Source organism: Pelodiscus sinensis, chromosome 8, assembly GCF_052426305.1.
Source record: "Pelodiscus sinensis isolate ZL-2025 chromosome 8, ASM5242630v1, whole genome shotgun sequence".
NCBI lineage: Eukaryota > Metazoa > Chordata > Testudines > Trionychidae > Pelodiscus > Pelodiscus sinensis.
The window spans coordinates 33815194-33841366 of record NC_143059.1 but is presented as its reverse complement, the minus strand read 5'-3'; positions in this window follow the sequence as shown (position 1 = coordinate 33841366).

The window sequence follows — 26173 nt, the reverse complement described above, 5'->3', positions numbered from 1 at the left end:
GTGTTAACTGGCTACTTTGCCTTGATACTCTCTTAAATATACATGGTAACTACTTGCATTTAGTTATGAGACACTGAATACATTTCCCAGACCTAAAGAAGAGCTCTAGGCAAGCTCAAACTAATTTGTGAAATTGAAACAAAGAGGACCATGAGCCTGAGAGACAAGACCTCAAAATTCCAAGGACCATGAGCCTGAGAGACAAGAAAGACAGTATGGTTGTCAGTATAGATAAGAAATGGACGAAGAGGGAACAGGCATAGAAAGAAAGGTATGAAATTCAACTTCAGAGAGAATGTGCTAGTCAGGTACACTTCAACAAAACACATTGAGATCTCTTGGCTATGAATACTATGCTAATAAAGTAACATGATTAATCATTGTAACAATCTACACTTGTTTAAAATATGAATTTAAATGTTCGATATAAAACAAGTGAAATAAATAAGCAGAAATTGTTTTAGTGGTAATTTGATTTTGTAGGAACATAAAATTACAAGAGCTTTTGAGGGCCTCAAATGAAAGGTACAATTTTATCTCTTCTTTCATACACACAATGAGCCTGATATGACTGGTGGTTAAAGTAGAGTTATTTCTGACCACCATCATCAAGTGATCAAAATGAGGACCATTGCTCATGGAAGGGAACTTCATTTTATGTTTTAATTTCATTATATCGTGCTACCTAGTTGCGAATCAAGTTGGTTTATAATAATTGATGTAACTGGAAAAATATTGGCTGTTCAATGGCAGATAGTTCACATGGAAAGGTACATGTATGTTTAAGAGGGACTGGTGAAGGAATAACAACAGACAGTTTTGTTTTATATTTTATCTATCATTGTTCTCAGAAGCATAGGAACTAGTCTGTCAACATGTTTAATTTTTAGAGGTCACTTCTTCACACTGTAATGGCCACAGTTGAACTTGAAAATGCCCTTAAAATACAGAAGAGTAAAGATTGATTGACAGATCCCATTGAGCCTTTTTTCCACATATCCTAATATAGTCCCTTTAAATAGTCCCTAGATTCCATCACTATATTATAAGCTTAGCGCTGTCTCAAAAATATGCACAAGGTGCATCTCTCACATATAGTGATGCTAATTAAGTTCTATGGGGCTGTAATTTAAAATATATAAAACTCCCTTGTTTTCCTTCTGTTTCTTTTATTCTTTTGTAGAGAAAGAATATAAATCAGCTTTTATGTGGTTGTTTTCTAGAAAATTTCGTTTCAGAACTTCAGGCAGTTTTTCCTGGAGCTGTGACTTTGAGGATGTTTAATTGACACATAGTGTAAGAGCATATTGTACAGCATAAAAGGGATTTCATAAGCACAGTATTAAATGTATTGTCTGAAGTAACACTGCTGCATAGTCATAGTCCCATTGACATTAGTGGGGCTATTCATATGAAAGTTGAGCATGTACATGAGAGTTTGCGGGATTTGGACATCAAACTAAGCTTTCCACAAGAACAGTGTGAAAAGAGTGCAAAAAAAATGGATGAAATTTAAAATTAGTAGACTAATTATAGCTTTGGCACAAATCCATTGTGTGAAGTTCGGTCTATTTTTCTTATGTTACTATAGTCCATCACTGTTATTAACTACAATCTTTACTTCAAGTCTTCTTGAAATTGTACAGTATTGGAACAAAAGCTAGTGATCAAATCAAGATGGGCCTGTCCTGAAGTGAACCAACATCAATGAGAGTCTTTTCATTGATTTAAATGAGTTGTGAAACAGGCCCCAATATGAGGGAAAATAAATGTAGGGATACAAATTATTTAGGATAGAGAAAAGTCAGAGGATTTAAAAAGCAAGGAAAGGAAAATGCAATACTGACCTATGTAGCTGGAAGGTATTTCATTCAGGTGTGACAGAATGGAAACAGATATCAGTCAGAATTATTTTATTCAAAATAATTTCTCTAGCATTTGGTGAAAAGCAACCTAATTGAAAGAAAATGACTACCATATATTATGGAGATTTTTTCCTTGTATGTTTTTTTGATTTTATTTTTCACTCCCATCCAGTTTCTTTCTCCCACAGTATGTCACTAGGGCTAATGGCTAAGAGACTACTTACTCTAGTTCAAAGAGGCTATTTTTAGCTAATACTAGCAACTTGACCTATGCTGTTTCTTAAGAGCAAGAGTCGCATAAAGAGCTTATATGCAAGTGGTCAGATGAGGATTTGAGAGCCTTTCATAATTCATTATATTTCATTATAATAAATCCCAGTGTGTTTATAAGAAATGTCAACAATAAACCAATAAATGAGATAATGAATAATGCATGCATTCCTTTTATAAAGGTTTGAGACATCCATCCTCCATCTCCCACTGTTTCAACAGCAGCAGAGCAGATGGGAGTCTCCAAGATATAATCTTTCTCCCTGGAAGTTTTAAGAAAAATTTTGAATGAAGAATACACTTAGTTGGAGGAGAGAAGGGGAGAAAAGGGGGAGCTTTTAAAATAAACATGAAGTAAGAAAAAAGATTAGTTGTGGAATGTAGTGCTTGCTGAACACACTGATCATTGAGGTATACAAGATGCATATTTTGTTTCAATAAAATTCTAACTGCGCACATCATGTCAACTTGGTAATGATTGTATCCAGAGATAATTGACTCCCCTGTCATTGCTCTTGTTTTGTTTAAGCCAGTATACGGTAGTTGCCTCTTATACATTTTCAGGTTATATTAATTCTCAAGGTTTTCCACAATGCCAGACTCGGATTCTACGATTTTATGAAGGTGCCCTTAGTGGCTCCTCTTGCTACCAATACAGTTAATTGAATCTCACATGCAGTAATTATTGATTACTTATGCTGTGACAACCTCAGAAAGTATTTGAAGGAAATGGACTGTATTATCTATTGTCAGAACACTTCATAGTCCACATCTGAGAAAAACACAGGGAATGAATTAATTAATGTAATTTATGTTTACCTAATACTCCTCATACACAGGGGAACACACAGGCCAGCAGTTTACCAATCCCACACAACAGATTCTTAGAGATGCCGATCATCCAAAGGATTGTCCTGGAGTCTCCAGGTACTGAAACCTAATCTTTAATTAAAGATTATCTTATATGATTAAACCTCTAGGAATATAAACTAACCAAAGATAGCAACCCTATATTCTCTTGATAGTTCCTAATGTTCAGCCATTTAGGATGGCAAACTAGAACAAATACCTTTTTTAAATACTCCAAATATCATTCTGGTTTGTTCAGAAAAACAAAAACAGTGCAAGAAGTGTGAGGGACTATTTTTTTTCTCTCCAACAGACAATTCCTTTTACATAGTTTCTGGCATATACTTTTTTTGTAATTTTCTGACCATTACTATCAGCAGCAATAGTCCCAAAAGTACAATATTGAAGGACAAACATTTTGGAGGAGGTTCCAATACAGACTGTAATTTTGTCCCAACATTTGTGAATCTGCAATCAGCAGCAGCTAGAAACTTAGATGTCTATCTAGTTTGCAAGCAGAATTAGATAGCTGGATGCGTAAATATTATCTTCTTGGCCCACAACTGATTGTGGAAGCAATTTTTAAAACTGATGTCCCTATGTTTACTTCTCCCATTTATTATAGCAAACATTTAAAAAACTTAAAATACATATACCTATATGTATTCCCCCACAAAAAGCAGTGTAAGTGGACTCTCTCATTACATCTAGGTCCAGAATTTCTCAAGTGCTCAGTAGCTCTGGAGAAGGAGGCTGAAAATGCAGCCTCTTCATTTAAGTGCCCAGATGGGAGCTCAATTGCTTTGAAAACTTGGCCACAATTGTAGTTTAAGAATGTTGAAACTCTGACCTTTGATGTTAATGGAGAGGGAACTTTTTTGTCCGCTTCTTTGCTTGAAAATCTGACGCCTGACGAATTATGAGGAGGGAGGGTAACTCAACACTGCAGTTCTCTGGGCTCCTGAATAGTACCCCTTTAGCTATGTCTACAGTAGGGGGTTATTTCAAAATAATAACTCCCAATACATCTACTTGGAAATAAGATATTCCTCTTCACAAGCAGGAGTCCATTATCTAGCAAGTCCTTTATTTCAAAATAAAGGGTTTGGTAGTGTGGACACCCCCATGATATTTTGAAGTAACCTCCCAATGTAGACATGCCTTTTCATTCAACTTTTAATTTAATGTTGTAAATTTTGGGGATTCAACCCAGACTAGTAAGAGGTTGTAACCCCACCTACTTTTTAATTCTGAATGCCTTAACCGCTATGCTTCTGTGACACACAACCTGGCACCAACTGTCAGTATACAAACATGCAGCTTACGCCCGAATTCCACAACCAAGGTGGGGTTTTTTTCCTTTTTTTGTGGAGTGATCCCAACGCTTACCTCATCCCAAATTTTCCCCACACTGTCCCCCTACAGAGCGCAAGTATCTCCTGGAACAGTCACACAAATTTATTAAGTTCACTGCTCCTTTAAATAGTCAGAACCTGTAGCTTGTTATCTTGACTTGGGTTAAAATTAATTTCAGTTTCATCAAAGCAGCTGGTTTGTTTAGATAACAAGCATAATATGTATTCCTTCAAAATGAGAGGGTTTTGGTGAGTTCAACTATAAGGGTTAAAGAGAACAAAGGTTACAAACAAAGAAAAGTAAAAATGTGTTCCAATGGCTAAGATCTAACCTAAACTAAAGTCTTTGTTAAAGTTAATTTCCTCAACAATCTTCTTTTTCCAGCATGAGCTGACATGCTCTTAATCAGGCTTCCCATTGAGTCCAAGGCACTCACCTTCCTTGTCTCCTCAGGTGAAGGATATTTAAGACATTCTCTGCCCAATTTTAGAGTCCAGTAAACATTTTAAAAGTATCTCTCTCAAAGTCCATTGATCCTGATTCAAGAGACAAGACAGGTCAGGCTTCCAGGAGTTGGGGAGGGAGGAGGGATGGGAGTAAGGGTGTCATCTTCCATTGACTTTGTTAAATAATCACTTTTCCCTAATTGCTATCCTGAGGATTTTGTTTGTCTAGCATGGAAATGTGCTTTTGTCTGTATTTTGTCACAACTTGCATAATGTATACACATTCAAGGAGTCACATTTTAGTCATAATTGGCACATCTGTATAATACTTTGCAGGGTGCCCATACATATACCACATAAGAATATCAGTGAGTTTTAATTTTCCAATGACATTTTACATGTCACCTTTTAGACACAGATGATAACTATAGTGAGTATATGTACATTGAGCTGGTCAGAGAACTGGAAACTGCTAGAGATGAGGGATCCCCTTGCCTTCCAGCATAGAGATGTTCTTAGGGTCACAGTGGTATTGCTGCATAATACTACAAATGCAATTTCATAATTTAACAAGCTATCGCATATTAAATTTCTCTAATTTTCTTTCTCCTTGAGATGTACACTGAGATTCCCAATTATTATTATTTTATTACTTGTATAGTTTGTCACATATTGTCTAAATATAGTATTTAGAAAATAGAAATATCTGAATTAATATTTCCACATGAACTGAACAGATAATAAACTAATTGCACTATTATTAAAACAATTGAAAATTATTTGACAGCTCCATAGGGGTTTTCAGTTTGGCATTCATCATCCAAACATGTTTCTTGAAATTCTATAGTAGCCATATCTCATTAGAATAATGTCCAGACTTCAGCAGTGGCCAGAACCTGATGACTGAAAGGAAAGTAAATTAAATTCACATCACATTGCAGAACTGGTAGAGGCTATAAACAGAGTGTAGAGTGAACCCAGAATTCTCAACTATTCAGCTTTCCTTCTCTAACCTATAGCATATTTATATACTGAATGCTCAGTGAATAGAGGTTTGGCATTTTAGTAATTCAGTTAGTTGTCCAGTAACCCCAGGACAATAGCATAATATAAAAGATTCTAATTGCCTGATTGTTCTCTCATGGTAATCAATGGCAAAACATTGACTTCAGAATGAGTGGGCCTTACAGCCACAATTCCAAGGGGATGTCTACACTGCCACCCTAGTTCAAACGAGGGTGGTTAATGTAGCTATTTGAACTTGCAAATGAAGCCCGGGATTTAAATATCCCGGGCTTCATTTGCATGTTCCCGGGCGCTGCCATTTTTAAATGCCCCATAGTTCGAACTACCTGCCCGCGGCTACACGTGGCATGGACTAGGTAGTTAGAATTAAAGCTCCTAATTCGAACTACCATTAAACCTCCTTGTAGGAGGAATAACGGTAGTTCGAATTAGGAGCTTTAATTCGAACTACCTAGTCTGTGACGCAAACCTGCTCCTGCTTCTGGGTTTACATGTGGCTTTTGGTGGCCAGGCTGGCAGCTATCCTGCCATAGACTGCCACTTTCCTCCATCTAGTGCAGAGATCATGGACCTTGGGGGCATCCCCACCAAACCTGAATAAGGTCCATGATCTCCATCCTGGACCAGGAAGGCGCCCGCCTTCTTCGGGCCCTGGCAGGCTCCTAGGAGCTGGCAGACTGCTCCTGGGGAGCGGTGGAGGGCTGGCTGCCAGTGGCTTGCTGGCCCATGTTTTGGGGCCACTGGGTCAGGGGCAGTGACTGCTGGCTCTGGGCTGGCATGTTTGGAGCTGGCACAGGCACTGTGGCCAGAGTCAATCCCTTTAAGGGCTCCAGGGAGGGAGGAAGGAGAGGAGTGTTCTTGGTTGAGGCTGGAGTGGCCACCAGGGCATCCTGGGAAGGCTGAAGGCCCCCTATTTTGAAATAAGTGTCTACACAGCACTTATTTCAAAATAGCTATTTCGAATTTGGCATTACTCTTCATGGAATGAGGTTTACCAAATTTGAATTAATTTTGAAATAGCTGTTTGGCTGTGTAGATGCTAGTAAAGTTATTTAGAAATAATGACTGTTATTTTGGAATAACTTTGTTTTGTAGACATACTCTTACTCCTCATACAATGAGGCTATGTTTAGATTGCATCCCTTTTTCGGAAAAGGGATGCAAATTAGACGTATCGCAATTGCTAATGAAGCGGGGATTTAAATCTCCCCCGCTTCATTAGCATAAAAATAGCTGCCCCTTTTTTTTGGCATAGAGCTTTGCCGGAAAAAAGTTCCAGTCTAGATGCGGATCTTTTGGAAAATAAAGCCTTTTCCAAAAAATCCCTTATCCCTGACTGGCACTTTTTTCTGGCAAAGCTCCGTGCTGAAAAAAGCAGCAGCCATTTTTATGCTAATGAAGCGGGGGAGATTTAAATCCCCGCTTCATTAGCAATTGTGATACATCTAATTTGCATCCCTTTTACGAAAAAGGGATGCAATCTAGACGTAGCCTGAGGGTTACAGGAGTCAGAGTAAGAAGTCCTCCAGATTGATAATGTTTCAACATTATTTCAAAATAAGTGCCTGCTGTGTAGAGGCTAAGATATTTTGAAATAACACTGGTTATTTTGAAATAATGTTACTGTGTAGATGTACCCTTAAATACCTTACTGAATCAGGACCTAAACAGGATCCTGGATCTAAATGTATTTATTCTGTTATATTGAGTGAATCTAAATATTTCTACCATTTCTTTTGTGTACTTTGGGCCATTTTTTCTCCATTGTCTATAGCCAAAGTGAAAAGAGATAAACCAAAAATATACTTGACCCACTGTTTGAGTTCTTATAGAAATGATGTTCCTTTCTACTATGCAGTATCTATTGAAAGCACATTAATATTAACACATCAGACAGATAGCATAATTTTAAAAAGGAATACTTTAATGCAGACCGTTATTTCAACCTCATAATAATTCACTTGAGAAATGTTCCTAACTAATTTGGCATTTATTTTTAATTTCAGAAAGATTAAATAAAAATATCTCATTTGTGGAATAGCTTTGATTTAAATGTTCTTGTGACATATGTACCCCATTTTCTTCATATGATGATGATGATATAATTATAGCATAATGATGATGTATTTTATGCAAGATAAGTCATGTGAGGTGCCATTGGAAAAGTTATAATCTGCTGAATAGGATTATCTTATTTATATGCAAGTATCGTTTTCATATCTGAAGTTATGAATATTGACTATGTATCTGTATTTTAATATAAACAAGAACTGCTACTGAATTACATCTAGACAAGATGCTTTCAATCTCAAGAAGATGAGTCCAGGGACATGGACCATTAGGAAAAACAACAGGCCTTAGAAGAAGCTTATTCCCAGCTTAGTGTACCTTCCTGAAAAAACTACAGAGTGCCTGTAAGTAATGGCAGCTATGACTCTACCAGGTCATGTGACCAGGACTGGACTCCATCTTGGGATATCAGTATTTTTCCACACACTCGTCTAGGAACCAAGCTTTGACACAAAGGTCCTCTGACACATGCCAAAGCTATATAAGGCAGGGAACCCCATCATCTGGTATTCTGGGTTGCTCCAAACACAAGATGACTCCTGAAAAACATCTGAGGAATAAAGACTGAATGGGGGAAGTGCTGGGCTAATGAGATTTCTAGCTTGTATATGACAGACCTGAGGCTTCCAAGTTATAAAGCAAGTACAGTTTGCCCCTTAAAAACCTGCAGCCTATTTGTATAATTTCTCAGGATGAGAATCTTCTAGTTCATACCAATTCTGTTTAGCATATTGTGTTTTTTGTTTACTTGCTAGGTAATTCACTTTGATCTGTTTGCTACCATTTAATTTGTCTTTCATAATTGAACTTGTTTTTTGTTTTAATCTAAACCAGTGAGCTTAGACTAGTGTTTGGAGAAAAATCTTTGCTTGGTTACTGCAAGTGTGCAATGTTCTTTTCACATTGAGTGAGAGGCAAACTGGATATAAACCCCATACACAGACCAGATTTGACCAGGGCAGGACAGTATGCTCTGGGGTCCTAGAGAAAGTGATTTAAAAATCCTGCCCGTAACTGCTGCTGGGTGTGTTCCTACCTGTGTGAATTCCAGTGAAAGTGCAGACTGGGCGTTGTAGCTGGTTACAGCAGTGCTGTGCAAGCAGGAGCCGAGACTGGTAGGCCAATGGGCTCAGTGTAACCCCAGTTCCTTGTGGCACCCGGGGGAAACTCATCACAGTTCTTAATATTTATGGCAATTATTTTGTCACCTTATTTTATTTTTGCATAAGAAACCGGAATCTTTGTGCCATAGCCTCTGCAGCAAAGGAATATAGTATCTTATCTGTTACTAAGGGTGCCCTTGCTGCAGTTGGGTCTATAACCGGAATGACAAATTTTATTCAGAAAATGTTTGAAAGCCAGTTCGAATTACAAGTTTATCAGTTATGGAGTGAATAGGGGAGTCAGGGACAAGTTTGGGTTGGGAGGACAGGTATGTACATAATGAGCTAGGTCAGTTACATGCCACCTGAGCCCCGTGCATTTATTCAATGCCCTTTTGCCATGCTATATCATGTACCTGGTGAGAGTGACCAACACATATAGCAGACCCACATCACCCTGAATATACAAGTTGATGCCCTGTACATGGGTTGACAAGTACACGTGTTGATTCTAATGGATGACAGGTGGAGGGGGGGAGTTACAGCAGGTGGAAGTTAAGATACAAACAGAACATAAGGGCTGTGTCTACATTGGCACCCTTTTCTGTAAAAGGGATGCTAATGAGACACTTCAGAATTGCAAATGCCACGGGGGATTTAAATATCCCCCGCGGCATTTGCATGAACATGGCTGCCGCTTTTTTCCGTCTCAGGGTTTTGCTGGAGAAAAGCGCCAGTCTAGACAGTATCTTGCGGAAAATAAGCCCTTTTCCGGAAGATCCCTTATTCCTACTTGAAAGTAGGAATAAGGGGTCTTCCAGAAAAGGGCTTACTTTCAAGTAGGAATAAGGGATCTTCCAGAAAAGGGCTTATTTTCCGCAACATCCCGTCTAGACTGGCACTTTTCTCCGGCAAAACCCCGAGCCAGAAAAAAGCGGCAGCCATGTTCATGCAAATGCCGCGGGGGATATTTAAATCCCCCGTGGAATTTGCAATTCCGAAGTGTCTCATTAGCATCCCTTTTACGGAAAAGGGTGCCAGTGGAGACACAGGCCTTAAGGAGTGTGTCCTGAATTGCCCTGGATTCAGGTGAGAGGTTGTATTTTGCAACAGAGTCTGTATTTAGTTGTGATGTTACTTTCCCTTGAGAATAGGCATACTGTTGGTAATAATATAGTCTCTATTATTAGGGTAAGTGCACATCCACGTGTGGCCTAGATCTATGTCCCCAGTTATTCTGAGGGTAGTAAATATTTATTGCTTGGGGGATGAAGGCTGTGCTTCATAACTGAATAGTACAAATTTGCAAATAGTATACATTGCAAAAAGGCACCATTTTGGCCAGCAGTTTTTATTGACATTTTACGGTGTTTGGGAGGAAGCAGGGAAGAAAGGGTAGGGAAAAGAGAAAATTTATTTTTCCAAGTTTGTCTCTGATTACATTTAACTATTTTCTTAGAGGAAAAAAGTTTTGTTATCATATCATAGTTTCAGTGATGAAAAAGTAGGATTTGTGATGGGAAAAATTCAAAGCAGAACTACATGTTTTCTGATACCTCACTCTGGGTGTTACAGGACAGATTTTCGGAGCTCCTTTTTGTACCTCTGGCATTCCAAATTTAGCAGATTTTTTTCTATGAGTGGCCAAGATTGTGAAGAGATGGAATTTTTCAGATCAGGCAGTTAAGGAAAGGGGAAAATGCTGTCCAATAAGGCTACAGCTGGGGTGGCAAGCTTACATTCTATACCTTATGGCATCTGTGCCTTTGTATTCACTCTTATATTTCATCTGAATATTTCACTGAGAGGAAAAATTCCTGCTGGAAGTTTATCAAACTGTCAAAAATTGAGTGATTTACCCTCTTTCCCATTTCAGAAAACCACATCTCTATCAAATACACACACTGCTAGAATGGACCTGTTAACATATTGTTGAGTGGCGACCTAACCATGAAGGCCCCTCAAGCCTAATTTACTTTGATTGGGTGACTTGCCCATCACCGCATCAATTTATAGGACAGCTCAACAGCCTCAGTTTGTACCCTCAACCCAGGGTATTTCAGCCCCAGCAGCCCCAATCCATATGTAGCCCAAGACCATATACACATAGGCTGTGTCTACACTGGCCAGTTTTTCCAGAAAATCAGCCGCTTTTCCAGAAAAACCTGCCAGCTGTCTACACTGGCTGCTGGAATTTCTGCAAAAGCACTGACTTTCTAATGTAAGAAATCAGTGCTTTTTGTGGAAATACTATTCTGCTCCCGTTCAGGCAAAAGTCCCTTTTGCGCAAAGCTTTTGCACAAAAGGGCCAGTGTAGACAGCTCAGATTTTTTTTCCGCAAAAAAGCTCCGATCGCAAAAATGGCGAGCAGGGCTTTTTTGCGGAAAAGCGCGTCTAGATTGGCCACGGATGCTTTTCCACAAAAAGTGCTTTTGCAGAAAAGCGTCCGTGCCAATCTAGACACTCTGTTCTGAAAATGCTTTTAATGGAAAACTTTTCCGTTAAAAGCATTTCTGGAAAATCATGCCAATCTAGACGCAGCCATATGCTACTCAGGGTAATCTGGCCCTAAACTCATAGGTAAGGGGAACTCCCTCACACAAGGTGAGTATGGAGGTGGTAGGAGGACCTGAGCCCTCCCATTCCAGCCCAGGGCCTTGTTGTCAATGGCAAGACCCACAGCTTGCTCAGCGGGGAATCCTGCCACAACACACATATAGATCGAGGATCAGTTCCCGAGGTAGATATCTTCTCCGTAGTCTCACTCTGTCTCTGTGGTTTCTCCTGTAACACCGCTCAGCCCAGGTGCTGCTGTTTGATCTGGCTGCGTTTCCTCCTCTGGAGCTCCATCAGCGCCTCCTTCCCCTTCAGCCGTGACTCCGCTACTCCAGAGGCTTTTATAGTCTGTTTCCAGTTGGAGCATGCCCAGCAGGGCTGTGGGGGTGGGGACCTCTCAGCCAGCTGGGCCAAGGCAACTCCATTAGCTTCAGTGCTGGACTGTCACACATATAAAGACCTTGGGATCTTTATACCTAGCGATAGTACCCCCTCTATTTTTTTGTTTTTCTGCTTAAGTGTTGTATTGGAGTTTTGCACATACATATAGGGAAAATTAACTGCTTCTTCAACCGTTTTCAAGCATCATTGGAAAAATTACCCTTCAGGAGTTGAATTTACCCTTTTTGACTGATTTAAAAATTCTGACTTCACAGGATAATAATCTAAGTGTCTCTTTTGAACTTAAATATGTTCCCAACAATTGTCACACTCTTCAGCAAGTGCCCTATGACCTCTTCTGCTCAATAGTGCAGTGCAGAATAAAGACAGGGGAGGAGCTGGTAAGAATTATACTACCCAAGAATAGTCCAGAGACTGTAAATATACTGTGTTCTTCTCTTCCCGCATGCTGGCAGATGCACCTCCTTCCTCATTCCATTTGGTTGAGTACCATTGGCTTGGAGGAAACATAGCAGATACTCTATATGGCATGCCACTCTTGGTACTGGATTCTTGTTCTGTGTTCACAGAGATAGCATTTGTGACAAGGGAACTCAGAAGAAAACTGCACTGCCGTGAAAAGGGGACACAGCAAGACATTTCCTCATGTCCAGAATGCACAAGGTGGCTATTGGCTTTCCTGAAATCTTTGGGGGTATGCAGATTGAAGACCTATCTTTTCCACTTAGGGTGCATCTACACAGCAACATTATTTCGAAATAATTAGCGATATTTCAAAATAACTTAGTCTGCATCTACACAGCAGGCAGTTTTTAAGAAATAATGTTGAAATACTGTCAAGCTGGAGGACTTGTAACCCTCATTGTATGAGGAGTAAGGGAAGTCAGAGGAAGAGCGCTCTATTTCAAAATAAGTGCTGTGCAGATGCTCCCACTTTTGAAATAAGCTATTTCGAAATAAGCTATGCAATTGACGTAGCTCAATTTGCATAGCTTATTTCGAGTTAAGCCCTGCTGTGTAGATGCACCCTTAGTTTTATATTGGGAAATTGCATAGTGAAAATTTGTGAACTTTTGTGAACTTTTTAAACTCTCCTGCAAGGGAAGACAAACCTCCGTCCCCCTTCCATCCATTTCAGAAATCCATGACTCATAACTGGTTATAATATTGAAACACATCACAATGAACTGAAATTATTGCTTATAAAATAAATACATTTAAACAGTCTATTTAAACATTTTTAAATTATAATGCAGTAGACGTGTTTTGCTTTTTATAATTCATTTAAAAACTCTTGCATCTGTTCACTGAACAAGCAATGAGCATGAAGTCATAAATTTCTATTTTTGCAAATTGAACAGCATATAATTGTATTAGACCTTACATTAAATACAGAGAAAACATGAGATTCTGTGATTTTTTTCAGCAGACTCATTAAAATGAACACTATAATACTCAGACTTCAATTCAAAAATCTAATTGTGCATGGTTCACTATGAACATAATGGATATGTCAAGTGTACATCATGGGTTATAATATTTACTACTTTGCATAAATACACTTATAAATATAACAAATATTTCTGCTTTTGTAATTTCATGGGTTGCTTTATTTAATGTATAATTGTATCCATGTTGATGATCATTTACAACTTAGCTTCCAATTAACCTCTCTGCTTCATGTATACTTTCTTTTGTTTTCTATTAATGATAAACACAAGGGATGAGATTTCATGTAGTTTAAGAAATTGTGATTTGAAAGCCTAATGATTTCAATTACCCATGGCATTTCTATTTATGTCTCAATTAAAGGTGTTTTCTTTTCCAGGAAACAGTGCACAAATAAATTACAGTTTTACCCATAATGGTTTGCTCTATATCTGCATATGACTTTCCTACCATAGAGCAAGCCTGTTTTTTGTTGTGAGTCAACTTTTTCATCAATCAAATTTCCCAAGCCTTCTGGTGCTATTTAATGAAGTATAGATACGTGGGTAGATACGTGTTACTGGCACTCATGCTTCATTTAAATCAAAATGGCCTCCGCGCTGTGCTGATCAGCTGTTTGTTGGCACAGCACAGCAGTCTAGATGGGGATCTGCCAACCCCAGAACCCTTCGTCAGCAGATTCTGTAAGCCTCGTTTCACAAGGCATAAAAGATCTGCCGACGAAGGGTTCTGGGGTCAGCAGATCCCCGTCTAGACTGCAGCGCTGTGCTGATAAACATCTGATCGACACAGCGCAGTGTCCATTTTGATTTAAATGAAGCAGCGATTATTTAAATCACCGCTTTATTTCCCTTTGTCGAGTAAACTAATCTACATGGCTCCATCAACAAAGCCATGAGCTACGTCTACATTGGCCCCTTTTCCGGAAGGGGCATGGTAATTTTTGAAATCGCAATAGGGAAATGCGCGGGGGATTTAAATATCCCCCGCGGCATTTAAATAAAAATGTCCGCCGCTTTTTTCCGGCTTTTAGAAAAGCCGGAAAAGAGCATCTACACTGGCCCCAATCCTCCGGAAAAAGCGCCCTTTTCTGGAGGATCGGGGCCAGTGTAGACGCTCTTTTCCGGCTTTTCTAAAAGCCGGAAAAAAGCGGCGGACATTTTTATTTAAATGCCGCGGGGGATATTTAAATCCCTGCGCATTTCCCTATTGCGATTTCAAAAATTACCATGCCCCTTCCGGAAAAGGGGCCAATGTAGACGTAGCCATGTAGTTTAGATGTACCCTTAGAGGCCCAAATCAAAGCCCTCTTGAACTAGAAAGTGAACACATATATTAAGAGTATCCATAGTTAACTTTTTAACTCTAGAATCTTCAAGTGGTCTGCTTTCCTCTCCATCCTACATGCAGGCCTTATCGGGGAGGGGAGGAGCAGGAGGACCATTTGGCCCAGGCATCAGGAGACAAAGCAGCCTCATAGTTTGACATTTTTCTACCAAGTCATTTCCGTTTATTTTATACCTTGAAGTTATAACAGACACAGCAAAAGAAGCTCTATATACCTGCATAAAATTGGTTTAAATCATTGTGGGACCTCGGATCTTCATCTATTTTTCAGTCACATCCAAGTTTTCAGCTGTGTGACTGGAGACTGGGGTAGCCTCTGTTACTAGTGAGTCTTATAAAATACTGCTTACAGTCTTTGCACACTTTAGAGGTTTTGAAAATTGTAATTAATTCTGTTACACTAAAGTGATTTTGCTTGGTCTGAGTGCAAGCTTATGCTTTAAATTAGATGTTTATCTACATAGAAGATTTTTGAAATCTTGTTTTTTCTTATTTGTCTTCATATACAAGAACCATATGAGGATCAGCTGTAACTAAGTCTTCATCCACTTTTAGATTCACCTTTAAATGCTTCTTTGTGATAATAAACTTTTAATTCTAATTGTTTAATAAACTTTATATCTAATCTGACAATCACCCCATCCATGTTTGTATTCATAATAATGCACCAATTATTAGAGGAATTTAATAACAGGAACATGTTAGCAGATGAACTCTCAAGACTTTGAAATTAGGCTACTAAGGGCCATAGTAAATAACACTCCCAAACTGTTATTACATAATATTCATTGTGAAGTATATACAATTAAAATTTTGTATACCAGTAGCCTTTAGCAAATTAATTTATTGTATGTTACTGTATTTTAAAAGAACCCCTTTATAAAAATTAAGCAAAGATTTTAAATTGGTGCAAGTAAGTGATGGCGAAAGCAACAGTTAAGAATTAACAGCGGTTAAGAGTTTAAAGCCAATAACATTATTTCTTATAGAAAAGATGCCTTAGAGGTGACCATACTGACAGTGACACTTCCAGCTCTGATGATGGAAACTTAGTACCCACAAATAACATTTCAATGCCACTACTTCAAAATGAGGAGATTATTAATCAAGACACAGAAATGCCAACAGTAGCGATAGATGCAGAATCTAAGCTTGATTTAGAGACTGTGCAGGCAGAAAATGAAGACCTTGGAGATGCTGCACAGCAAGAGCAAGAACTTATGACTAGCTCAGGACACAGTGTAACAACAGTGGTATCAGAACCTGATATTGGACTTCTTGATAAGAAAAATGTTGTTCAAATGCAGTAATTTCTCAAAGTTACTTGTTTTCAGATTCCCCAAGTAATATACTGAAAGATGCTGAAAATCATGCTTTTCCCACTCATCTGCTGACCATAAAAACCTCTTCCAAATGGATAGATCTACCAAGAGATTGGCTCTGCTGCAGCATGGAAAAGGAGGCTCTGTGCTGTGTACCCTGTTTCATTTTTAACAGCAATACTTCAAATGCATCGGTACTGTCTGATCCATCTGGTTGGAGTATTAACAGAGGTTGGAGAAAGTTGAAAGACCATATACCTGCACATGAAACTTCAATATCACATAAAGATAACTATGATACGTGGAAATCAGCTAGAAGAGCAGCACTAGCTGACAGTTTAATTGAATACATACCCTTGAGTGAAATAAACACAGAAACTGATAAATGGAAAAAACCTCCTTGAGTGCAAATTGAACAACATTCTTTTTCTTTCTGAATGGAGATTGGCTTTGCTTGGTTCCAGTAAACGTACCGGTGACCCTCCAAAAGGAAACTCTCTTGGTATACTTGAGCTTCTTAGCAAATATGACACATTTATCGAGCCACCTTAAGCATGTTCATGAATCACAAGAGAGCGGAAAATGCAATGCAAGTCTATTATCTGTCTACCAGAATACAAAAGAGCTGTGTCTACACTGGGCCACTTATTCTGGAAAAGCAGCTGATTTTCTGGAATAAGCTGCGAGCTGTCTACACTGGCTGCTTGCTTTTCCGGAAAAGCAATGATGATCTAATGTAAAATCGTCATTGTTTTTCCGGAAAAACTATGCTGCTCCCGTTCGGGCAAAAGTCCTTTTCCGGAAAAACTGTTCCGGAAAAGGGCCAGTATAGACAGCACAGTAGTCTTTTCTGCAAAAAAGCCCTGATCGCGAAAATGACGATTGGGGCTTTTTTGCGGAAAAGCGCGTCTACATTGGCACGGACGCTTTTTCGGAAAAACTGCTTTTCCGGAAAAGCATCCTGCCAATGTAGACGTGCTTTTCTGGAAATAATTACAATGGAAAAACTGTTCCGTTTTAAGCATTTCTGGAAAGGGTGCCAGTGTAGACATAGCCAAGGAGTTTATTGGGCTGTGTGAGACATTTGTGCAAACAACAATTCTTGAAGAGATATGGTATGCAAAGTACTTTTCAATTATTGTTGATGCAATGCCAGGCTGTTCTCATAAAGAATAGGCAACTTGGTTGTTCAATATGTTAAAATTGCAGGAAGTTCAAAGGTTTCATTTAAAGAACAATTCATTTTGTTCAATAATTTCATGAAAAAACTGGAAAATAATTTGTCGCTTATGTATTAGAAATTCTGGAAGGCTTCAAATTAAATTTTCAAGACTTCATTGGCCAGGCCTATGACAATGGATCCAATATGGCTGAGAAGTACAATGGAATACAAGCAGTTATTCTTGAACAAAATCCAAACTGTATTTTCTTGAATTGTGAAAATTCAAAATACAAGATCACACACTAAATCTTGTTAGCATTGCTTCTTTGCATGATTCAGTGCAATCAATCACATACTTTAGAACAACCTAGCAATTGTACAACCTCTTCAGTAGCAGTCCTCAAAAGTGAGAAATTCTGAAGCAGCATTCTCCTGTTTCCCTTCACACCATGTGGACAGCAAGATGGTCAACATGAATAGATGATGTTAAACCAGTCACATAGTATTTGGTATCTGTGGGAAAGCTTTTAAGTGAGCTTGAATCTCTTACTGTCACAGAGCTTAAGTCAATTCAGAAGTATACATCTAAATTTGAATGTATTTTAATGTTGTCCATGTGGATGAAACTGCTAAAAATGATCCACAAAACTAATCTTGTAATTGAAACATGCAATGCTATATTAGCTGTTGAGAGGGGTAACATTGAATAACTTCTTTAATATATATTCAAAAGATTCATGATCAATGGGACACAATCCTTTCTGAGTCCAAATCAGTAGCACAGGGTATTAACATTTCATCTGAGTTTTACACCAATCATAGCCTAACATCTCATTCTGATGCAGAAAGTCACTATCATTTTTTTTGTTATTATTGACTCCATCAAAGTTGGTCTTACATGTCCATTTGAGTCACTGTGACAATTTGTACCCTTTTTCGATTCATTTGGGAATTCAGAGAACTAATTTATGAAGATCTATGTTTAGCGGCTGAACAGTTTTAACAAAGGTACAACAATGAAATTTCAAGAGATCTCTGTGATGAGATCATCTTCCTGAAGCATATAAATTCCACCAACTTTCAATCTGACTGCAAGCCAAAAGAACTGCTTCAAGCAATATTCTATCTTGGCAAGTGGACTGTATTTCCTAATATAACAATTGCATTACATATTTCTCCCTGCATCACTGGCTTCAGGTGAATGCACATTCAATGTATTAAAACAAGTAAAGAACTTTCAAAATTCTACAATGGGGCAAGAGTGTTTGAATGGGCTTGCAATGCTTAACATTAATAGTGATGTTGCACATAAATTAGCTTTTTCTTCATTTATAAATAAGTTTTCACACAAAGCCAGAAAAGCATTCCTAAAACAAAAAGTTTTGCTTGCAGTGGAAACTCACAATTGAAGTTATATTTTTAATATACATGTTATTGGTATAATGACTTAATTGTTATTAATTGTTATTATACTTAATAATGACTTATTGGTATAATGACTTAAATGTCTCAAGTGTTCATTTTCATATATTCTTTTGGTTTTATCATGACCCTGTGTATGAGAAGTTAGATACATTGGGGGCCTGAGGATGGGCTGGGGTCTCTAAACTCAAAGTGGCCAGGCCTCTGTCATTCTCTCAGGCTACATTTACACTACGAGTTTTGCTTGAAGAGGCAATGCAAATGAAGCACAGATTAGCATTTTCTCACGCCTCATTTGCATAATCTCTTCTGATCTGTTTTTGTGGACTTCCTCACTGCTTATTTTTGCGCAAAACCCCTAGTGCAAAAACGGATCAGAAGAGATTATGCAAATGAAGCACGAGAAAATGCTAATCCACACTTCATTTGCATTGCCTCTTCCAGCAAAACTCATAGCGTAGAAGTAGCCTTAGCCTTGAGAGGACCTGCCTACATGCAACTCCCACTGACATAGAAATGCATGTCTATATGGAGAAACTAGACTCCATGCATTGTCAGAGTTTAAATCGTCTTGAAGTAATTAAAAAAAACAGACTGAAATGCTGAATCTATGTGCTTTGGGAGGAATTTGAGGTTTACTAATTAATGCAATTTCTGAATGCTAGTTTTATAAATGTAAATTTTATGCATTAATCACAAGGGTTAAAAAATGCATAAGACACAAAAAGTAGAAGAGGTTTTTCAGGAATGTATTTCACCAATGTTTATAGGTGTTTTAGCCAACCACTGATAAAGTTCTAAGGGTTTGGGAGTTTGTTAGTTTGTTTGACAATGTGTTCAAAATTAGATTAAATTGAATACGCCATACTTCCATGAATGGCCTAATTTTAATTTTAAACTCTTCGTTAGTCTTTGTATGAAACAGCTCGGCTACGTCTAGACTGCAAGTTTCTTTGAAAGAGGCTTTTTTGAAAGAATCTTTTGAAAAAGCCTCTTTCGAAAGAGAGTGTTTAGACTACAAGCAGATTTTTCAAAAAAGTGAGCTGATTTTTCGAAAAAGAGTCTAGATGCTCTCTTTCGAAAAAGTGCAGTTTGCATTCAATAGTGACTTTTTTCGAAAGAGTACTTTCAAAAAAAGGCTCTATTCCTCATAAAATGAGGTTTACCACGATTGAAAAAACTGCAGCATTCTTTAGATATACTTTCAAAAGAATGTGGCAGCAGTCTAGACGCAGGTGAAGTTTTTTTGAAATAAGGCTACTTTTTTCGGAAAAACCCTGTAATCTAGACACACCCCTCATGAAGAAAATGGGTATTATAGCAGATAAACAGCTCTGCTATAGTTAAGGTTAAGACCCGTTTTCTATTTAAAGCTTGACTTGTTCTAAGTGCTCTGAAAGCCATATGGATATACAGATTGCTTAGACATTTTGGTGTGCTTTATGGGGGTGTGAAAACAAATACTGGGAACCTGAAGAATTCCACTAATCTCAATCACTGTGTACCCCTTTTCAAATATACATAGAAGATTACTCAGATACGCAAAGTACAACATTAGGAAACTTGTGCTTGAGTCAATGATCAAAATGGGGCTGTTTGACCAAGAGACTGGAGAGGTTGGAAACTGAGGAGTAACACAAGAAATTGGGGTTTTAGGGTTGTGGAGGCAGGCTGTCAGGCCAGAATTATCACTGTTCCATGATGATCTGGGATAGCTCTATCCCCTTGGAGGCTCAGCTTCGGTTTGGGACTATTCTTAGGTTTTCTACCAGCCTGATTGGTGACCCTGGGCAAATCACTTTTCCCTATGCCTCAGTTTTCCTTCTGTCAAATGGGAAAAATGATGTAAAGTTCTTAGATATCTACTGATGAAAAGCACCATATAAAAAGGTAGGCCTTCATCTATACTAAAGATAGCCCACTAGGGGTATGTGTAGATTGCATCCCTCTGTTGGCAGAGGGATGCAGATTAGGCAGGTCGATGTTGCAAATGAGGCAGGGATTTAAATATCCCGTGCCAAATTTGCATAAAAATGGCCACCGCGTTTTGCAGACAGCACTTTGTTGGCAAAAAGCGGCAGTCTAGAGGGGGATCTGTCGAGAAATAAAGCCTTTTTCAACAGATCCCTTATGCCTCCTGCAAGGGGAGGCTAAATGTTGAAAAAAAAACCTTTTGAAAGCCCACTTATTCCTCGTAAAATGTGTAGACGGGCCAAATATAGAAAAATCCTCATCCAGAAAAAAACCCAGAAGAAGGTATGCTGATGCAGAGTGCAATTTGCATACCTTCTTTGAAAAAAACTCACGGTGTAGCCATACCCTGTGTGTAAATAGGAAAAATTAATTTAAATGGCAAAAATCTTCATTAAAAACATTAAGGTTTCCCAGGAGTAGTTCATGCCCTTTCAAAACATTGAGTTCAGCAAAACCCAAACTTATGATAACTAGGACATTTAAATAGTGATAGAAATGTAGCCGTGTTAGTCTGGTGTAGCTGAAACAAAATACAGGACTATGTAGCACTTTAAAGACTAACAAGATGGCTTATTAGATGATGAGCTTTCATGGGCCAGACCCACTTCCTCAGATCAAATAGTGGAAGAAAATAGTCACAGCCATATATACCAAAGAATACAATTTAAAAAAAGAACACATATGAAAAGGACAAATCAAATTTCAGAACAGAAGGGAGATGCGGGGGTGGGGAAAGAAAGGTAAATGTCTGTGAGCTAATGGTATTAGCTCATCATCTTATAAACCATCTTGTTAGTCTTTAAAGTGCTACATAGTCCTGTATTTTGTTTAGGACATTTAAAGTTCAGGAAAATGCCCATTCACTTTTATCTGTGTCTTATTTAAGCTATGTGCTACGACACCCAAAATACTCAGATTCTGCTGTTCTACTCTAACAGACAGGCACTACCTGCCCTTGCTGTAGGCTCACACACTGAGCTTACTTGTTTGACAGTTAAATTTAACAAGCACTTTGTGGTTTTTTACTGCCATTTCACACTTGCACAGTGGATACCATGTAACCTATACTTTCTCCTACCCATCATTAAATTCACAGACTGTTCTCATATCTTACCTCAATTCTGACAATATTCATGGCAAAAAGAAACTAGGGACCTTTTAATGACCCAGCCAAATCAACTTTCTGTTGAAATGATGCAGACTGGAACTCCAAGGTACACATGCACCTTTTTTCTTGGATAACATAGGGAGGAGAGAATCAGACTCACATTTTCTCAGATCAGTCACAGCTCTATGACACACTTGAAACTGATCTCCACATATCAAGTCTCACAATCTCAAAACTGGTCTCACAATAATAGCTCTTCTTATTCTTCCACCATCAAATGCAGCTGCTGCTGACGCAGTGGAGCAACAGTGTGATGGATATTGCCAGGTGTGGTAAGGTAGAAATTAAGGTTATATGGGCAAAACCTAACTCTGCCTTAAAGTTCTTTTGCCATTTAATAATAATATCATGTAAGTTATAAATTTTCATTATCCATTAGTAGGTTTGTATTTGCAAGGCTCTATTCAGGTAGGGCCCAAGTCTGCAAACCATGATTGACAGGACTATAGACCCTTGATTTCAGTGGGACTACTGCGAATAAGAAGAGAAGGTTTATAGGATCAACCCCCTTCAATAAATGATTTGCCTTCCTTTTACAAAAGACAGTATCTTAATACCATATTTTAAAAAGAAACAAACAAACTATTGCTCATTTGGGTCATGCTTGATGAACATGAAAAGCATGAGTTCTGCACACCACGTAGCTGATGTATTGAGTGGACCAGAAAAAGTTGCACAAGTTGCATAGGAAAAATGTATAACTTGTAACATCTAGCACAACATGTAGGTAAAAATAGCCTTCCTGGTGTTCATTGTATTGTGCCTTAGAGACATGAGCAAACAAAGCATGTGTGGTGGCTATTCAGGGTAAGTGGTCAATTAGTAAAGAACTAAAGTGATATCCTGGAGTCAATACTATTGCTAGGGTGCCGTGAAACCTACAGCATTAACTCTTAAAATTGCCTATTACACACCATCTTTCAGTTCTATTGAGAAGAAAAAATGGAGAGTGATTGCCTTGAAATCTAAAAGAAAGCGTTCCAAAGAAACAAAACAACAAAAACAAAACAAATACAAACTATAGAGGCAGGGAAAGGCAAAAAAATGGAAACAATGAGGTCTCTACAAAGAAATAAAATAATCAATATTAATGTCAAAAGAAAGCAGGCTGGAAGATGAAAAGCTTGCTAACTGACATGTCCTTTCAGAACACTCTTTCACATTTACATGGTCTGTTTCATCCTTTCTAATGGGCCATAATTTTGCTTCTATTTGATATCTTAAAGGTTTACTTTTTAATTAGTAACTTAAAGCAAGATCTTCTCTTTGGATAAGAGGTACAGGTCGACTGACCTCAACGGACATTACCATACTTCCACTAGAAAAGAATCTGACCCATGGCCCATTTTGCAAAAAAGGCACAATAAGGGCAGCTGATTGAATTGTTTCTAAATTGTACATGTAGACATCCCTACTGAATTAATATGCTAGAATCCCCTTTTCCAGGGCATGGTAGAAATTCAAACTATCCCCATAACTCGATAGCACAGTTTTACCCAATAGGTTGAGTCTAAAAGTGTCATTATGAAATTCTATGTTCATTATGTTCTCTGCTTTTTTTGCTTACTTCCAAAACCTCCCAACCCCCCCCCCCTCCCCCCGGCCTGGCAGACCTAGAGTATCTAGTCAAGATGGGTTCTTTCTATCTCATACAACACCAGCAATAATCATCCTTCAGGCCTAATTATTCCCTCTTCTATATTTGTGCAATCTCACTGGTTTACATGGAATTGCAAGCAGGGGCACAATTTGCTATGCAGACCCTGTACGACTAGGGTGATATTTAGGCCTGGACTGATTCCAGTTTGACACCAGGCAAGATGAGAATGAGTTTGCAGGGCTAGCGGTTAAAAGGATCTTTTTTTAACTTACAAATAGAGCAAATTTGGTATGTAATTTAGTGAAACAATTAATAATGATCCTCACCAGGCTATTTTCTTTGAAGACTTTCTGGAATAGAAATTCATGTTAAGGGTATGCTATTTTCATGGGATTCATATCCATTTGTAGAGGTCACATGCTCTTACAATGGTTCCCAGACACACCATTAAAAAGCTATTGCTCTGATTTTTCAGATATGCTGAGCACCTGCATCTGAACACCTCAGCAAATCAGGCTGTACACTTCCAGCAATATCAGTGTTTTATGTTACAGAGCTCCAGCTATAAGAAGGAACACAGGAATTCAAACAGCTGGCTCATACAGAAATACAATTTTTTTCTTGCTAATATTTATCTTTGTGTATAAAAAGTGGCTATTACTTCAGCTGCATCTCTGTTGACAATTACTTTAATTACCAATGGCAATATTTGCTCTATTTAGCATACATTGGACAGATGGAAGGTTCCAGTGATGACTAGAATTTGTTGTGGTATGCAAAAGTTCTCATAGGTCTCATTAAAATAGCCACACATTTCACGGATTTCTTCATGAGACCCAAATCATTCTTTTCTTTCTGATTCTGTAGGTGAATCAGGTGTCTTACAATAACATATTATTTCACTAGAATCCTCTAATCTGGAAGGTTGCAGTATGATTGTTTCATGTTTGGGGTATGATTTTGATCTCATTTACAAATCCATAGCACTGCAAGTGGAAATAATCTATAAACTAAGTTCTGTTCTTTGCAGATTTACCCATCAAGAACAAAGGAAGGCTCCTATCTTTTGCCCATATCCTAGCAGGTTCAGTACCCCATCTGAGACAGGTTACCCATACTGGAAATTTGAGTACATTTGAACAGATTAAGGTAAATAGAGACTGTTGGTACATTTCCCCTCTTGCCCTCAAAACTACGAAAGATGTTGACAATGCCACATTTTGCTATTTTGAAATAGTGCGTCCACGCTGAGTGGACTCTGAATTGGAGTTAAGGCTGGCCGGAACCAGTTCCAGCAGGGTACCAGGTCAGGACCTCCTGTGTGGGGCTGCTGCCTGCAGCTATCTGAGGTCCGTGCTTAAAGGGACCCTACCCCCCATCCTGGACAGCCAGTTCTCAGGTGTCTCTGCTTGCTTGACTACCTCGATGAGGGACAGCAAATCATTTGTGTCTCAGAGTGCTCTGGTTGCCCTGACTTGGGACACCCTGCCACTCTGCAACATGGGGTATGTCTACACTAGCCCCCTAGTTCGAACTAAGGAGGCTAATGAGGGTGAGTGAAATTGCTAATGAAGCACGGGATTTAAATATCCTGCACTTGATTAGCATATTCCCAGCTGGTTGACATTTTGGAAACTGACTGGCCTGAAGTAACTGCCCACATCTACACGCGGCAGAGAAGCGGGATTCCAAGATAAACTCCTTAGTTCAAATTAACTGTTAAACCTCATTCCTGGCAGGGTGGTGCGCCCTGCACGTGCAGCTGATGTGGCTGTGGAAAAAGAAGAGAAGTGGTCAGTTCTCCCTGGGGACACAGTGGGTGAAGCTCAGCCCCCCACTGCGGAGTGAGGATGACCATGCCTTGCACTGTCAGAGCCATTTTGCTTGCACAGAGGCCATGTTTGGATTGTCCAGCTATCCCTAGGAGTGGGAGGTGCCCCGAGACTGTACCCATGCCCCTGTGCTGTGTATAGTGCAGCTGAGGTGGAGGGAGATGTCCCCTGACTCTGTGTAGAGAGGGTGTGTGAAGGGAGGGAGTCCTACTGTGTCCTGCCCCGGGGTCAAGAGCATGTCAGGTCTCTTCACACACACGTGGGGCTATCAGGCCATGGCCCCTGTGTGTCACACAGCTGGAGCCACCTGCCCAAGGGTGGCATGGCACATGCTCGCACATGCACAGGTTGCTGCACGATGTGTGGCAGGCAAGGCCCACATGTGCGGTCCCTGGTCTCCCTCCTCGTCCCCCCCTGGGTAGGAGATGATGATGGCACTTACCTGGTGTGGCCTCCCCGGATGACCCTGCTGACTCCGGTGCTGGGACAGCTTGGGGGTCCTGCTAGCATGACACCCACCACGATGGCCCGTCTGCCGTGCCCAAGTCACGGCCCTCCGGTCCCGGATCGCTGTCCCCCAGGGTGGCATGGACCATCCCGCCCCCCAGGATGCGGTTGAGGGTGGGAAGTAGGGGCAGGTGCCAGCCCATGCTGCGGCGCCACCCCTCGTGGCCCTGGCATACGCCTGCTGCAGCTCCTTGACTTTGAGGCGCACCTGCTCCTGGGTGTGTCTGTGTCCCTTGCAGGCCATGGTGGCTGCTATGCGGTCATAGACAGCCGTGTTCCTCTACCTAGTGCAGAGATCATGAACATTGGGGGCCTCCCCCCAAACCTCAAGGAGGTCCATGATCTCCGCACTAGTCCATGAAGGTGCACGCTGTCTACGGCCCCTGGCAGGCCCCTGGGTGCTGGGGGATTGGGTGGTGGATGGCTGGCTGCCACTGGCTGGCATTG